An 18626-nucleotide genomic window follows, 5' to 3' on the forward strand; every position below is an offset into this window, starting at 1 on the left:
CGTGCTGCGCACGAAAAAGAAGAAAAGAAGCCAAAGCCTGCAAACCTTTCGCGAAGTTTTGCGGAAAAAGATGGAAGACAGCGCCACCAGCATTTCCGGAAAATGAATTGAGGTTTAACAATGGCCCGTAACGCGTTTACCGCGAAAAGCGTCGCGAACGAAGGCGATAGGTAAATGCGCGGATGTTCTTACACGAAACCGGATGCGACGCAGCGGATCGTGCGCTCTTCATTGCTTAGCGTGAAAATTAACGCACTTACCGATAACAGTTTGCAGATGCGGGTAGCCTAGCTCGCAGATTGTTTGTAGATAGCTGTGGAAATTGTTGGAGCGCCTATGTACTTTCTTTTTGGAGAAGAAACTGTTGCGAGTCGGCGCTTGTGTCCTTGCCTCTCTTTTTTTTTTTTTTTTTGAGACGCGATTCGGAGCGTGAATTGCTTGCCTTTAGAGGTGCTTTAAAGAAAAAAAAAACTCTGAAAAAACGAAGAATGAGAGCGTTATTCTCTCCTGGCGTTTCCCCCCGTCTTTACTGTAATCGGTAAAAGAAATGGTACAAACGAGCGTGAAATGTTTCGATGTGTCCTCGCTGGCCTTTGTTGAAGAGTCCGAAACTGAACTCGCAATATGGAACCCAGAAGAAATTAACTCCGCGATCTGCTTTTTTGTTCTTTTTTTCGATAGAGTGAAATCAGCACTCTTAAATCAGTGAGTATAATCGTCGTCAGCACAAAATGAGTTTGGTGGGGAGATCAAAGAAAATATGGGCTGCGAGAGGTTAGCTGGAAAAGATATATCCAGTTGGCTACCCGGCTTAAGGGTAGGGTGGAGGGGAGACATAAAGGTAATAAAGAAAAGAATCAGAGAAACAGAAAGATACAGAGATAATAGTTTGAACACAGAAAAAAAAAAGCAAACACGATGGGAATGCGAGAAAGTCAAAGCTGAACTGTCGACACCACTGCAAACAGCGTCACAAATAACAAACAAACAAACAAAAAACAGGGCCAGCTGCGGCTCATAAACAACTAGTGACGTCAAACTCTTGCAGATAGCGTCAGCCAGTGCATGATGCCTTTGCAAACAGTGGGCAAGTAAAAAGATAGTCTATACAAAGTAGATACAGGGCGCCAAATTTGTACAGCGCCGACAAGTGTGACATTTCCCGCACTAAAAAGGAAAAAAAAAAGTTGTTTATCTTGCGCTAGGCGCATTTCTTCCATTTCTATTGGATAATGGACGCAATTTGTTCTCGGCTGCTTTTTCAACGCCGAAACGAACTGAAACAGATACAATCAAGCAAACAAAAAAAAAAAAACGCGGCTCCGACATCGCAATGTAGCGGCATTTGTTCCTGCAAGGGCTCACGCCGAGTTGAGGGAAGAAAGAGCGGGTTTCGCAGTCGAAAATGGCGCCCGTGCCAAAGCTACACATCTTGCCTGCAACGCCCGAAACAGACCGACTGGGCTCCCATTATTCCCCGTGGAAACTCGCAGATGCCTTTTGTTCTCCCTTTCCCCTTACTCTTTCCCTCCCTTTTTCTCGCAACAACAGAAGAAGCCTGGGACAGCTGAACAGAGGAAACACGACGAACAGACCAACAGAACGTTTCTTTCTTTTTTTTTTATTGTAGAGCTACAGCCCTAGTTCGCCCGGTTGCTTTCTTTACGTAGGTCTATCTTTCAGTCATTACTTTTTCTTGCTACACTATACCCAAAGCCTAAACACGAAGCCTTCCGTTCCTTTGTGCACTCATCACGTGGGCACCCTGAAAGCCAAGCCTGGCGACACGGCAACAGGGACGAAATGGGCATCCCACCCTGAATTAGCCAGTCTACTTTTATATTCTTCCTTTCTACGGATAGAACATTCTTTTTCTCACTCCTCTTTCAGGAATCGCGAAGTTCGCGAAGCAAATTACACGTTTCGAAACTCTCGCCGACGCCGTTGGTCACGTCAGAGACGTATCGCCGCTGGGAAAATATAACGGTACTGCCGCCTCGATAAGGTATCGCGTACGAGCGCGTTCAATTATTCTACGCGACTCAGAGCGGGCTTTCTAACAGAACTGCTGTTGGTGTTGCTTCTTTTTCTAAGCCATCTGAAAAAAAGATGCGGGTACGAAGGTATTTCGCGATATCGTGCAGTTTCAAGTCAGGTCAACTTTTTTCGGAAGCTATCGCGCGTGGGACGCGGAATGTCGTGGACAAATTAAAGAAGGAACAAGGCATTACGAACGAGAAAATGTTTCACGAGTAATTACTTCAGAGCACCATACCGGATCGTTAATTATGTGGACGCCAAAAAAAGTTCAGACCTAAAAAATAAACGTGAAAGCAAGAATCGCCCTGACATTAAGCGTATACTGTCGTTAAACGAGAGCGAGAGTAGGCGTTCTTGTTAACCCTAAATCATTGGCTTTTCAAATGTTCAGGGCTGTACAGTCGTACCTAACAGGAGAATAGTGCGCAATCCAAAACTTGCACGCGGTCCTTTATTTATTGTTGCAAAGCTCGTGCTTGTAGAATGAATTGCGGGTTAATCTTTGGTGGTGTTGCGTTTGAATTTATCCCAGTAAACCATGAATGTCCATTAGATATCCATAGAATGCTAGTCTCGGGATATTCAGTACATCTTCTGGATATCTACATTTCTCCACATGACATTTCACGGATGTACTATAGATCATCTAAAATGCACCCAGATCACGCTCTCAGTACGTTGTATGGATATTAAGGCTGGATGTTCTGTACATATAAAAGATGTTTTCCGAATAGGCAGCACACAAAAGGGCAACAAATATGCACACATAAAAGACGCAAACACAAGCGCTGACAGCGCTTGTGTTTGAGTCTTATGTGTGCGTATTTGTTGCCATTTTGTGCGCTGCCTATTCGAAAATCATGGCTCACCAACTAGCCCATCAGTACATATTAAAACATGTTCATTCCTTAAACTCGCATCCACATGACGTCTAGCGGCTTGTGAGGTGCACTAATTATGGCTCTCAAAACGAACGCTCGACAGGACTGTAGGCCACAATACTTTTCGCTCACTTGAGTGCTCGCTATATGTACTGTTGTAACCTGAAAGTAACTGTTGCGAATCACTATTTTGTAAATTTTAGTATTTATGATTTTGGAAGTAGGTGTAGGTGTCTCGGCATAAAAGAGCAGCTGTATTGTACTGGTTCTTGGATGTGGGCGCGAAAAGACAAGGACGAAGGGAGGAAGACACGTTTGTTGTCAGTAGCGCCAGTGTGTGTGTCTTCCTCCCTTCGTCCTTGTCTTTTCGCGCCCACATCCAAGAACCATGACAGACCAACAAGCCCGCATCGCTACCCTCGTGTATTGTACTGCCTTCTATGGAGAGCGCGCTGCATACCTCACATTGTTCCTTTTAGGTATATAACACATCTGATAACACATCAAATGTGCAATACTCTTCTCAGGCTATTGCAATGTTTTGTTACACACAATGAGTACAATGCATTGCCCTGAAAGATTACTGCACATACAATCATAAGAGTGTTTCAATACTGGCGAAATGACAAGAGAATGAAGTGAGTCGAAAGCAACAAGGCAGTATCACAAAAGTTTATATGAGCAAAGCAATGCTGTAAACCATAGGAGTACTCTCAACGTGTAAGAACACAGGCTAAATGTCTAGAGAACGCAGATACACTCAAAAGAAATGAGGCGGTGTGATAAAAGTGAACTGTGCACCAGCTGAAGACTAAAACCGAAACTGTCCACCAGCAGTCCCAACATAAGTCTTGAAAAAACAAACTGTCTGCCAGCACTCTCAACGTAAGTCCAGACAGGCTCCTCGGCCGAATGAGTGTGGTCTTGTGGGTCACAGGAGGGGCTACTTGATATGCTCAGTCCGATCGCTGTGTGCCTGGATTCAAGTAGAAAGGAAGGTAAAAAAAAAAATAAAGCCGGTACAGTAAAGGAATCGAGAGTTCATGAAACTGCTTGAACCAGAGAAACTTGTCGCATTGCTCTTTCTATTTTATGCCTTAAAATGGCTATCTTGCAAAACACATCAATGGAGCCCCAATTCTATGACTTTGAGAGGGCACCCAAAACTATCGTAAATTGAAAAAGTATTAAGATACGCAGAGACTGTCGGTCTTTCCCCAAAAAAATGTGACATGAAGGCGCACTGCTTCAAGAAAAGTAGATTAAATTCTTTAAAAAAAATATGACACCTAAGTAATTAACTGGAGGAGGTGAAAGTTAATTATTATCCAATGTAATATGTATTTTCTCCAGGATAAAATGAGTCAGGGCATTAACTGCAGTGAAGAGTCAAGTACAAAGCGGAAACCTGCTACAAACGGCCTTCCATAAAGGGTGTCAAGTATGGTGTCATCGTCATTAAATGGTGACGGAGAACATTTCTTGCAAGCTTGAGAACATTCATACTGGACACGACTAAGCCTTGTGTGTGATGCATTAGTTCCCAATCAGGTGCAAACAATGAAGCGCTGCTTTTATTAAAACTGCTAACATGAAAGGAAAGGTGTGTTATGCACTAAATACGGCTACAAACGCTGTATTATATATATATATAGGACAGACGATTACTTTTAGCGCTCGTTCTCTCTGCGAGACTATCTATATATATTATATATATATATATATATATATATATATATATATATATATATATATATATATATATATATATATATTTTTTTTTTTTTTTTTTTCAAATACTAGCTTTCACACAACCTCGATGAGGTCCGTGTAGATTGTTTAGGTAACAGCCTTTGAATAAGCATGCGATCAAGCAGTATTCAGGAGCGAATTAAGGAACTGGATCACTGACTGCAATGAACTGCAAGAGAATTTCCCCATTCTATGAAGGCAAACTGTACTTTTCCCATTTTCTAATTTTCAATATAGGAGCTAATCAGTTCACCTAGCCGGTATCGCTACCTTACAGGGGACCCGCAACACTTTTTGAGCATGGTCAGAAAGCGCTGCCAATAGGTAGTCGAGGCTCCCGAGAACACACAAGCCAAATATTATATCGCAGCACGAGCCCTGGATTGTACAATAAGTTCTCAGTCACCTAAACATTGCTCCCTCTTCTCTCGACAAATGATGTGTTAGTCCACAAATCATAGCGTGTATGTGCACAGTTCCGCCATTGGCTGATTTGAGCATGGCGCTTATTCCAACTAAGCTTTGGCATGCTAGGGAAAGAGGCAACAAGCAAGCGCACACAGCTAAACAAATAAAAACAGAACTACAGCTGCGACATACCACGAAAAACAACGCTAACAAATGCACAGTACTACAGAAGGACAGGCTAAACTAAGCTTATCATGGCTACTCTGGCAGCTACAAACCATTACATCAAGGAAACGAAGCAGAAGTAATGATGTCGATATCACCGAGGCATGCACGGCGATACAGAACTGTGCGTTTGGGAAAACGCGACTGCGAAAATAAACAAAAACCTTTATTCATGCATTACAGAACGGCCTTATACACTAAAGGAAACCATAAGAGAACGTACCTTTGCTGGCCAATGGCCCACTGCCGGGGCGGACAGGGTTCTTGCTGTACGCGACACAGTACCCAACAGTGGTCTACGTCCATGCCAGACGACACGGTATGAACTATGGGTTTAGGAACACGCAACTGCGAAAAGAGACAAAAACCTCCATTCACGCATTACACAACGGCCTTATTCACTAAAGGAAAGCATAAGAGAGCGTAAGTAGTATGTACGTACCTTTGCTGGCCAATGGCCCACTGCCGAGGCGACCGGAGTTCAGAAACTCTTCTACTGTTCTTGTTGCACGCAACACAGCCAGAGAACATCCACCACACAACACCCAACAGCGGTCAACATAAGTGCACATACGTCAGATAAAAAGCGGCGGACAAACGTCGCTGCTGGCAGCGTTGGCCCTGGCAGGACCATACCTCAAGACCCAACCACGACTGGTCCAAACAAACATGTACGCAATGTGCGTACATGTGCGAAAGAAAACGTGATGGCGATGGCGGTGATGGGGACGACGTCGACGCGTGTCACAACCATGGTCACAACTTAGGGAAAGATTATGTACAAATTCATGCTTTATATTGCCGCTCATTGTAATTTAGAAGTAACTGTACTAAGTTTTTACAAACGTAATGATTTTTTTGTACAAATCATGGCGGCCGTGACGTATTTTGCGTTGCAAACGGAAGTAAGCATAGCCTTTGAGACTTAAAATGTAGGCTTCAAGGTGTGGGCCGGGATCAACAAATATCCCTCTCCCGTTAGAACGGGCGTCCGTGGATGGCCAGACAACATCACAAAAAAGCCGGCAGATCCCACGCATTGTGGGAATCGATGTAATGCGAAGCAGCCAGCAAAGATCTGCGTACATCGTCTTGTATGTCATTGAGGAAAATGCGTGTCATGGTTTTCATGTTAACTCCTATTATTTATGTTCGTCACACAGTAACGTCGCGCAATACCAACTTGGGGGTCGATCAACCTAGAGAAACGGCCGCCAGGGCACCATGAGCGTGGCACGTAAGTCATGCTGTACATGACATGCGTGTCATGACTTTCATTTTAACTCGTGTTATTTATGTTCGTCACACAGTCACGTCGCAAGATACCAATTTTGGTGTATATCACGCTAGCGAAACGGCCGCCAGCGCACCTTGAGCGTGGCACGTAAGTCATGCTGTACATGACATGCGTGTCATGATTTTCACGTTAACTCGTGATATTTATGTTCGTCACACGGTCACGTCGCAAGATACCAATTTTGGTGTATATCAATCTAGCGAAACGGTCGCCAGCGCCCCATGAGCGTGGCACGTAAGTCATGCTGTACATGACATGCGTGTCATGATTTTCATGATAACTCGTGTTATTTATGTTCGTCACACGGTCACGTCGCAAGATACCAATTTTGGTGTATATCAAGCTAGCGAAACGGCCGCCAGCGCACCATGAGCGTGGCACGTAAGTCATGCTGTACATGACATGCGTGTCATGATTTTCATGATAACTCGTGTTATTTATGTTCGTCACACGGTCACGTCGCAAGATACCAATTCCGGTGCATATCAATCTAGCGAAACGGCCGCCAGCGCCCCATGAGCGTGGCACGTAAGTCATGCTGTACATGACATGCGTGCCTTGATTTTCATGATAACTCGTGTTATTTATGTTCGTGACACGGTCACGTCGGAAGAGACCAATATTGGTGTATATCAAGCTAGCGAAACGGCTGCCAGCGCACCATGAGCGTGGCACGTAAGTCATGCTGTACATGACATGCGTGTCATGATTTTCATGATAACTCGTGTTATTATGTTCGTCACACGGTCACGTCGCAAGATACCAATTTCGGTGCATATCAATCTAGCGAAACGGCCGCCAGCGCCCCATGAGCGTGGCACGTAAGTCATGCTGTACATGACATGCGTGTCATGATTTTCATGATAACTCGTGTTATTTATGTTCGTCACACGGTCACGTCGCAAGATACCAATTTCGGTGCATATCAATCTAGCGAAACGGCCGCCAGCGCCCCATGAGCGTCGCACGTAAGTCATGCTGTACATGACATGCGTGTCATGATTTTCATGTTGACTCGTGTTATTTATGTTCGTCACACGGTCACGTCGCAAGATACTAATTTTGGTGTATATCAATCTAGCGAAGCGGCCGCCAGCGCCCTATGAGCGTGGCACGTAAGTCATGCTGTACATGACATGCGTGTCATGATTTTCATGATAACTCGTGTCATTTATGCTCGTCACACGGTCACGTCGGAAGAGACCAATACTGGTGTATATCAAGCTAGCGAAACGGCCGCCCGCGCACCATGAGCGTGGCACGTAAGTCATGCTGTACATGACATGCGTGTCATGATTTTCATGATAACTCGTGTTATTTATGTTCGTCACACAGTCACGTCACAAGATACCAATTTTGGTGTATATCAAGCTAGCGAAACGGCCGCCAGCGCACCATGAACGTAGCATGTAAATCATGCTGTACATGACATTCGTGTCATGATTTTCATGTTATGACTTGTCATTTATGTTCGTCATACAGTCATGTTACGCCATACCAATTTTGGTGCACATTCGATTAACCAAGCGACCAGGAGAGGACGAAGTCGTAGGCGGCTAGATAGATAGATAGATAGATAGATACGGTCAAAGTCGCAGAAGTTCGCTAAGAAATGCTTCGCATTTAAAATAACACAAATAAAATGCACCGATGGTACAGTGTGCACAACTCATACCGTACCGACAGACACGGCGCCTTGCGGCGCAGAGCCGCAACCACGGTGCAGGGAGCATGGCCTCCGAGATTAGCAGGCGCGTGCACCGCCGGTTAATGTCGGAGGCCACGCAGAAAGGAAAACCAAAAAGGGACGGAAAAAAAAAAAACCGCGAGCCGCTTAGAGGTGGGGGAACACGCAGCGCGCGTCTTTGGCAGCGTTGAGGAGCAGACGACAGCGGTGTTTTCATCAGCAAACGCCCAATTTATTCCGTTCTTTTTCTTTCTCTTTTGTTGCATCCGTTTCTGCGAGCTAACGCGAGGAATCAATGCCAGACTTCAGTGGATGCGCCGATTTAGTGTCGTTGAAACATTCGTTGATTATTTCTAATCCCTTGAAGGTCGGTGTTTTGTGAAAAATAAGCACAAATGTGCACCGTCTGTCACTGACGTCCAAAATGCGTCCATCGTTCACACAGCGTACATGTGCATTGTACGTCCGTTACAATAAGCCTTTGTATATCTTTAGACGTCCACATTGCGCAAAGCGAAAATTGGACATCTTTCAGACGCAAATAAGACATCTTCTTTCGTCCTAGATGTTTGGATTATACCGCTACGTACCATGGACATTCGTGGTTTACTGGGTAGCGCATAAGAGTTCCGCGACTTTCGGGTCAGCAGCCCAGCACCATAAGAAACACATAAACGATAAAGGAAAAAACGGATACAAGATAAAATCCTAAATAAAATGGAACCTATGCCGTGTAAGCACGTTTGTGGTAGTGAATATTAGAATTTCCGCTGAAGGATTCCTCAGTGCACTTTACAGCCGCATGCCTTTGAACGTTGACTCGACTGCACTCCGTGAAAACGCGCTACACCTCTCAGCACATTGGTTTACTCGTATTAAATTGTTGAAGCAACCATCAGCGTTGCGGAAAACGCGCACAGCGATTCAGCGCGCGTGCGTGCGCGCGGAGAATTGATTTCGCCTCATGAAGCATGCGCCCGGGGCGCATACTGGTTAGAGCATAGGGCTTCGGCAACCGAGGCCTAGAGTTCTAATGCAGCCTTCATAATACCTTTATTTATGTTTTTTTTAGATTGATCCCACGTACGTACAGCTGCAATAGCGTTAGCGTCATTTGTGTATATATGTGTGTGACGTCACTCGCAATTAGATACCCAGACTGCCTAAGGAATTCTGTAGTAGGGCGCCAAGGTGGGCTACTTGGTCGAAGTGAATTTGGAAGTGGATTTCTACGCGCTGGAAACTCAAACAGAAAACGAGAAAACATCACGTGCGCAAAGTCGATTGAATTTCATTGAGTGAAAGATGGCATATATGCAGCGAGCTTAAACGGCAACATCAACTCAATGGCCATCGAAAGTCATATGAGCGCTTCAATCACAGAAAAATGCAATTTGTAAGCACTCGTATTTTAATTTGTGAAGCCCTGCAGGCGCCATATCACATAGCGATGATGTGGTCAGAATATAAAAAAACTCACAGAGTTCCTTACGCATTCCGTTAAGACGACTCAACGACGAAAACCATCCGGTGTGTCCATTTGAACGCGCAATTTACATCACACGAATACTTTTTTTTTTGTAGTCACGCGAACGCCACGAAGACGAATTAAGCGAACGTTCGCATCCAGTCACGCTTGAGAGGAATGCAGTTTTTGTTTTTTTTTACTTTTTTAGTCACATGAACGCCACAAATGCGAAGAACACGAGCAGCTCGCGCGGTAACGTGATACTGTTAGCGTTCTTTTAATTTTTTTAGTCGCGCGAACGTCGATTATTTTTATTTCTTTAGTTACGGGAACGCCGCGAAGACAAAGTGATCACGCAGCTCGTGAATACTTCGACCTTTTCGCTCCGTTTCGCTCTAGTCGCCTTGTGGTTCAAAGTCATGTTCGCGTAAGACACGTAAGGCTTTCGCCTTAATAAATGTTTTCGCGCTTGCTAGGTGATCGTTAATCATTCCATAGAAAAGTGTTTGGCCTGGGAAAAGGATTAGGGACTGAAGCGTTAGGCTGAAATTCAAAACTATATTCTCACCTATCATTACATCGATTTAGTCGCGTTTTGTGTGCGAGTTTCCTGCACATTACTTAGCTCTTTTTTAACTCACGTACTTACCTTTTTTTTGTGGATTCGATAACCCAGTGCTTTAAATAAAAAAAAATAAAGAAATGAACGCGTCTTCAATAGCGCCAGAAAACTTCCATTCGTCGCTCACGGTAAATTTCCTCCATCGATCGTCAGGAATAAATAAAAAATCAAGTTATGTGAAATGCAAGTTTCTCGGTCTGTGACAAAAAAAAAAAAAGAACGGAGAAAGAATAAAAGACGAAGGTCGTCTGCAGTTTCTAGAGCATGCAAATGCATGTTAGTGCTGACTCGAAGCGCTCTTGGCAAAACAAGCTTCGAGCGAAGGCCTCCCTAACACGTTGGCGAAATGATTCGAGAAAACGAACTTGCACGCAATGGTTCAAGATGAATCCATGTGTGCTTTGCCCTCTGGTAAAAATTTTCCACTTGCCCAAGACCTGCTTACCGTGAAAGTTGTCACATACTCGAAGCTTGCCTGAAGATGTATGGGCAAACCTAAAGTACACATGCTTCTGGCTTTTTTCTACTTTATTTTTCTACGCCTTAGCAAATATTCCAGTAATATGACGCCGTTATGCCGAAATCTGCATGGTCTGAAGCTGAGCCTTTTCTCGTAAGCGCTTGCCTTCTGGAAAGAAATCTACCGAAGAACAGCGTTTCGACGAATCGCTTCGCACGACGACGCATCTACAGGGACGGCGCAAGAGGGGAGGGGGGCACCTCCTCTTGCGCCGTCCCCTCACCCCCCCCCCACCCCGAATTTTCGCTTGCCTTCCATGTTGCTACCAAAAACAAACATAGTCAAAACACAACGCGTAAGTTCCCTGCTTCCCTGCCCGCCTCCCCAATGGAACTAACTTGTGGTGGGTGCCTCAGAGTAAACATGGACCATGATATAAAAAAAAAGTCTCAAGTAGGGCATGTCGATAAAACGCGTCAAGGCGGAGTCCCACACCTGACGTCGTACGCGGGAAGGAACAGCTCAAACTTCTCGCAGCCAATACTTCTTAATTCGATTCCGCGCTCGAACGCTGGCGCGCTACATATCGACTTTGGCTCTCGAAAGGAGTGCGCCATCCACCTTTTCTTACTAGTACTTCGCAATTTCATGTGGCCTCGTATTGTATAAGTTATGCTGTAGAAAGGGGTTTTCTTTTTTTTTTTTCGTAAAGTTACACGTCAGTGATACTACCAGAAACAAAAATTCTTGAGCGCTTGCGCTCTCGGGAAAATGGGGGAAGGAGAAGGTTGGCGTGTGCGTGCCTGACGTGCTGCTTTTCTTCTTTCTTTATCTTTCTTTCTTTCTTTCTTTCTTTCTTTCTTTCTTTCTTTCTTTCTTTCTTTCTTTCTTTCTTTCTTTCTTTCTTTCTTTCTTTCTTTGATTCTTTCTTTTTTCCTCCTTTCTTTCTTTCTTCCTTTCTTCCTTTCACATTGCGCAGTGCTCCCTCCTGACTCTTCCTCCATGCCCGGAATTGGGCCTCCATCCGCGAGCTTAGCAGCATGACATTTCAGCGGCTGCGGGCAACAAAGGCCGTCATGCGTCCGTCTCTTGGCAACAATGAAAAGCGGCCGCATGAAATGACAAGTCACCCCGATAACCTCGATAAAAGACCAGATTGCCCTATCAGAAGCGGCTGATCGTCGAGAAGCCCACGATCGAGACGGCTTCTGGAAACTAGTGGAAACTTCCGGAAACTATTGGAACACGGCTCACACAAATACGCATGCATGTGACAAGCCCACCTTCGAGGGCCGCATCTCTCCGGGTTTTTCACGAACGACGCCGCCACCGAAATCTGTGAGTTGTAAAAAGCTTCGCTCGAAAATGCACGAGCACAAAAGTAGTGTCTGTAACATCACAGAAGCCTGGAATGCAGAGATTGGCTGCAGAGATGGGTTGAAAATAGAAAAGCGCAGGCGGAGGGGAGGGAAGCGGATACTTGATAAAGAAAAATGAAGCGTTGGGAGCGCGTAGTCCTGGCCGGAGGGGGGCGAAGGGTTCGATATTGCGCAGGTGACACAGCTGCCTTCCAACGGCAGCGATGCCTCTGCGGAAGCATGGCCGTAGATCCCGCTTTTCCGAGGGCAAGCGCGCGGACCTCCCGGGAGTACTGCGCAACGGGAAGGCTCCCGGGAACTGCGTCGCTATATACGGACAAGATTGAAGAGGGGAAGTTTAGGTGGAAAAGGGGGTGAGTGAGAAGAGTAGGGGAAGAGGATACGCGAAACGTTCGAGACAGTATGGGACAGGAGAGATCGATCAGAGCCAACCCCCCTGCTCCCCTAGTATTTCTCTTGCGATCGCATATCGAGCACCAGGTGACGGCGCTCTGCGACGCGGAGCTGTCTACTTTGTTCTCTTCTGCATCGAAGAAGCCCTGATTTTATTGGGCACGGACGAGGTTCATACTGGTGATCTCCTCTCCTAGATATACCCTCCACGTTCCCGGCCTACCCACTTCCCCAGGGCGCTTAGTTGGGATGTTTGACCTGAGAACATGTCGCGGCGAAAATTGTTTTAGCGGATCCACTTGCAGAAAGTGCAAAGGGTATAGCCTGAGATCAAAGCGACCGTCGAAGCGTTCAGCCAAAGTGATGGAATCTCATGGACGCTCGTGAATACCACGGAGTTACTAAGCATATTTCCCGCTGGCATACATGTCTGTCCAGGGGCGTACCCAGAACTTTTTTTTCTCGGGGGGCCGCGTTCAACTACCCTTTATATATGTTCGTGCGTTTGTATATGCGCGTGATGTATATCTATGCAAAAATGAAAATTTCCGGGGAATTCAATTCCAACCCCCCCTGCCCCCGGCCAGGCTACGTCAATGTGTCCGTGCCTCTAGTCGGTTGTTCGGTCGGTCGGTCGGTCGGTCGGTCGGTCGGTCGGTCAATCAATCAATCAATCAATCAATCAATCAATCAATCAATCAATCAATCAATCAATCAATCAATCAATCAATCAATCAATCAATCAATCAATCAATCAATCAATCAATCAATCAATCAATCAATCGATCAATCAATCAATCAATCAATCAGTCAGTTAGTCAGTCATCATCAATCAATCAATCAATCAATCAATCAATCAATCAATATTAGCGATACAACAAGACTAATATACGCGCAAATATGCAAGTGGAGATCCCAATTTTAGCATAACAGAGAGCTGAGCTAGTTAGTAAGTATTCATTCTAAAAGACATGGCGTGCAAACCCGGACGCAAGAAAGAAGTCAGGACACCACAAACGCTAACAACTGAATAGATGCACAACGGCTGTAACAGTTGTTAGTCGGCGTTTGGGGTGTCCTGACTTCTTTCTTGTGTCCGTGTTTGCCCGTCCTGTCTTTTTAGAAAGAGGTCCCAATGTTACAATCTGCAGGCCGGACATTTTAACGCGATAGCGTTAAAGAGCTCGTATCGCAGAAATTGCGCTGTCGGCGTCGGGGCCGTTGGTTGTGAGCGAAAAATCATCATCAAGTCCGTGACCGAAAAATCGAAAAAGCTGCAAATAAAATAATAATAAAAATGTTGGGTCCGAATGAGAATCGAACCCAGGCCGTCTGCGTGGCAAGCAGGTGTTCTACCACACAGCCACGCCTCTGCTTGGAGCTGCACTGAAAGTAACTTTCATGCTTCCCAAAAATACGCGTCCTGTATACAGGTGTCACAGTACGAGATGTAATATCGCAGTAGTATTGCGTGGTACAAGTGTACATTGCCATAGGGCGTCACACCATGCCAATATCATAACGACTTCGGGGTTTAAAGACAGCCACCCATTACAAAAGGCGCACACATTAGTGCGCGTATTCCCTTAAGACCACGTAGTGGGTGCATCGCAACTTCGAAGAAGTTTCTCGCGCATAATTGCTCCTGGTTTAAAGCATGCTACCCATCACATAAGGCACACGCCTTAGTGGGCGCATTCTGTTAAACCCTCGTAGTGTTCGAACTGCGCAGTAGGAACAGAATATCGCTGTCGCGTTCAGCTCTTAAAGGCGAAGCTTAAGCGTCCCCCAATTTTTACGTAGATTGTGAAGACAGTGTGATGCAAAAGGTATAAGCACGTGGACATATTACAAAGCCTCATGAGGACTTTCGGATTTTTGCGATAAATCTGCAGGAAGCGCGATATTGTTTATATTTAATATATGCTAGCGAGACATGCAGACCAGATGCCCAGCCCAAGACAACGCCCTGAACGAGTAGTTAGAACGCTACCAACCATTTTTTACCTCGACACCAATCAAGAATTTGATGAGTGCTTCCCTCTTGAATGTCCAGGTTTCTCAGGAAACTGCCATGTTGCTCACGTTAACGCACAAAACGCGTGACAATGCGGCGGTACTTCAGATAATAATTTGTGCCGTTTCAGAAGAATACTACCAAATAGGTTGCATATATTAGAATGTTCTTTAGTGATAATCAGTACTAGCGGAAGAAACACGGAAAAATTACATCAAGACTGATGCTTCAAAACGTAGACACCATGGCTACTACGCTTCGGACTACTGTTATAATGCTAGATTACTTTCAACACACATGTCCATCATCAACAGCATCCTTTTGAGACTGCCTAGGTCCACGGCAAGACGATCGAAGGCCTCTCCCAAAGATCTCCAGTTTATCCTGCCCTGTGCGAGCTGATTCGATTTTATCCCTGCGAACTTCTTAACTCCACGTAACTCGCTGCCTTCTTCTGCTGCTTTTTCCATCCCTTGGTGACCAATTTGTCGCAATAACTGACCACCAGTTGTCCGACTTACGCATTACGTAGCCGACCCAGGTGCGTTTCTGCCTCTTGATAACTATTGTCTGCTGCCCCTGTCTGTTTCCCGATCCATTCGGCTGTCATCCGATATCTTAATGTTACGACTACCATTACCCGTTTTTATTCAATTAAGTTTACGCATTCGGTCATGTAACTTCAACGAAAAACCTTACTTGATTTTCTATTTTCATACAGGGCCGGAGATAAAAGCCACGCGATTAGCTTCCAGCTAAGACTTCTATGCAGCAGTGCAACAGCGGGAGTGTGTTATGGGGAGAAGGCAGTCGGAACATCTCGTTAGGGTACAAATCTTGCTCAACACGAAAAAAATGCACGTGCGAGCGTAGTTGCCTGTCGCGCCTACAAAACAGGAAAAGGTGACGGCGTCCTATAGAATCAACATTCACAGGACGAGCACTCGTTTAAGAAACGAGTGCTGCCCCCCCCCCTCCTCAGTAAAATAACGCTGGCGCCACCACCAGTATCAAGCTAAAAATCGCAGGGTCCCTTATGCATTCACCTAAGGCGACTCGAAGGCGAACGCCATCTTCTTTTTCTTCTCAGTTAATGTATTGATCCAGCCCTGCCACAGCTCCGTTAGCTTTCCGCACTTAACGTGGTTTAGCAGCGCCTCCAGGGTCGTAGGAGCTGCTAGCTTTTTGACCCTCACATGGTTTTGCACTGCCTCCGTTATCGGTACACCTTCGACCAAGCGAAGATGTCATGAGATGACGTCACCATGAGACGTCACGTTATGTGACGCCATGATGACGTCACAAATTTTGACTGTCTGTGACATCATGAAGGCGTCATATGGTGACGTCACCACGTGATGATGATTTTTTTCATCACTTGGGTTGGCACCGCCGACGTGGGACGCCGGTGAATTTTCGCGTTTGATGAGGCATCAAAGGCAGTCGCCTTAATACATATGGCCATATCAACAAGCGGCTTTTGCGAGGACAAAAGCATAATCCCGATAGTCCTACCGACGATATCAAGGAGATCTTTTCTTTGCCTCTAGCCAGCACAGCGTGCTTCGTAAATTGACTGAAGCGGCATGGCACTTGCATCGCTGAATTGCCTGAATCCCTATATGAGCGAGTTCTAACGGCTCACTGAACGACTGCAACTGCGGATCAGATTGTTTGGGTGCAAACTCCGCAGCGGGAAAACACGCGCAGGGGGGTATAGTCTAACAGCGTCCTAATGTAAACCTCGATTGCCGTTCCTAGTGGCGCAATTTCTGCTCGCAGAATGGACCGAACAAGAGGGCATACGAAAGAAGATTAAAATCATGGCGTACCTACGTTTGTTGTGGCGGTGCATGGTGTACTGCGGCTGCGTGCAGGCGGTGTTAGAGTCAAGCAATTCCGGCTGGCAACTGCCTCATTATTGCACGAAATGTCGCAGAAGCACGATAGCACAGTTCCAGCGAGTCGGAGTCTCTTCGAAATTAAAACAGAATAAAAGAACCTTGTTTGCGAGCTAAAACGAAGCCCTTCTGGAAATTCACATTGTCACAGGCGCGGCTGCAGCACACTTGCTTCTTTAGATTCTCAGCCAGAGATTCCCTGTTTTCCGCTATTCCCTTTCAGACACGACAGCTTCGACAAAGTAGAAAAATGAGTTGAACGCCTACACAGACGCCGCTCACGTTTAGTGCTCCCAATTATTATTTTATATTTCCTCACTTTGAAGCGCCATTGCATTTAATATGACCTTTTGGGGGCCTAGTTGGTGCATAGTACTGACAAAACTTACTCAGCGCAATACAAACCCAGCACACAAGGAAGGTACACAAGGGACAAGCGCTACTTGCAACTGTTTACTCCACAACGTCGTCATGAAACATATGTATACCTTTGGCACATGCGTAGTGCTTGTCCCTTGTAGCGCTTGTTTCTTGTGTGCCTTCCTTGTGTGCTGTGTTTGTATTGCGCTAAGTAATATTTGTCAGTGCCATTGCATTGTTCCCAATATTGCGCGAATTGCGTTAAATGTGTAAAGTTCCTCTGTCAGCATAGCACACAAAGGATGCGCTCTTTCTGCAGTAATGAGGAAATAATTGCCAGTTAACGTAGTAATATGAAATAATAATTATTTGCAACGAATACAGCTGAAAACGAGCGCGATAAGACACTGATGGCGACGTTCGTGTATTAGCAGATCTGCTTCATTGTACGTTTATTATTTTTGTTTAGCTTAAGGAAACATTCGATAAAAATTTGAGCGAGAAAAATAGATTCTCGGGTTTCATTCCATGAAACCACAACATGATTATAAGGTACGTCGCAGTGCGGAAGTGCGCATGGTTAATTTTCGACCGCCTGGAAACACTAAGGGTTCGGCTAAATTATGCATACCGGTGTTTTCGCCTTCCGCTCACATCTAAGCGCAGCCGTCGTAACCGGAAATCTAACCCGCTTTATTGGAGCTTACTAGCTTATCAACTCAAAGCCCGACCTTCTAAGCTATCACACCGAATGAAACGGTGGGTAAGACGGCAGCTAGCAGTATATGCTGCCAGATACAGCCAAACACGCCAAGAATGGCCCTGAATCAAGAGGAAAAGGCGCTACGCACAAGTCGGAAAGGCGTACACGTTCCAATGGAATATTCCGCGGAGGGCACAATAATCAATTGTACTCGATTATAGGATATATTTAGTATTGGCAGTATCACCCGCTTAGCGGTTTTTCCCACTCGGCATTTCCTAGCTGCTCGAAGACGATCTCCTCATGGGTGCAGCTTTCGTTCAATGCTTCTAGCGCTTCGTTAATTGATTTACTTATAGCTCCTCTCACCGTGTCTGCTCGAAGTGCACGCGCTGAGCAATTCGCACAAACACTGCCTCCAGGGAATATCCCGGCCTATACTTGCATGCTGGATGGCTCAATAGTTCCCTAAACTTGTCGTTTGCCGCCGCACCGTCCAGGATGTTTTATTCAATAAGGTACGGAATGCGTAAAGTCGTGCAGCAGAGAATTCGTCTTCAGTGTAGACGTCGCAGCGAAATAACGTTTCCAGCCTTCTTATTCCGTTGAATCACGAAAGCCATGATCGGCACCCTCGTGCGTAGAAATCCCGCTTGCTTGCAGTTTTAGTCAAGCAGGTGTCATTACGTCAATGTACCAAGTTTCTGAGCTAGACTCAGTAAAGACATACACCCTGCAGTCCTCCCGTCTTCCTCGGCTATTCAGGTAGTAATGGCACAGCCGATGAAAAAGCCCCAAGAAATAGTGTAATAGCCAACAAAAAGGCTGGCAAGAAACTACGGCACAGCAAACTAGAAGGCTGCTAAAAGGCATTGAAGCTAGCACTGTGTGTAAAATCTTGTCAGCATTAGGGGTACAGAGAATACTCAATGCTGGATACGGCTTTCGAATCTTGATTTTCAATGCTGCGAACGTACTGGCCGCGATTGGCCCTGACTTTACTGCCGACACGAGACCAACGTAGTTCGGTTCT

At 45.6% G+C, this 18626-nt stretch overlaps 1 protein-coding gene and 1 long non-coding RNA gene across 2 annotated transcripts in view; both read right to left on the minus strand.

Annotated features, from left to right (window-relative positions):
• Window positions 1-18626, minus strand: part of LOC119372207 (KH domain-containing, RNA-binding, signal transduction-associated protein 2) — a 376214-nt gene that overhangs the window by 238383 nt on the left and 119205 nt on the right. The window lies entirely within an intron of this gene.
• Window positions 3546-5819, minus strand: LOC119372210 (uncharacterized). Its single transcript, XR_005179465.2, has 3 exons — window positions 5749-5819; window positions 5530-5654; window positions 3546-3897 (listed from the first exon to the last, which is right to left on the minus strand). It is a non-coding gene; the product is annotated as an uncharacterized LOC119372210 (long non-coding RNA).

This window comes from Rhipicephalus sanguineus, chromosome 10, assembly GCF_013339695.2.
Source record: "Rhipicephalus sanguineus isolate Rsan-2018 chromosome 10, BIME_Rsan_1.4, whole genome shotgun sequence".
Lineage (NCBI taxonomy): Eukaryota > Metazoa > Arthropoda > Arachnida > Ixodida > Ixodidae > Rhipicephalus > Rhipicephalus sanguineus.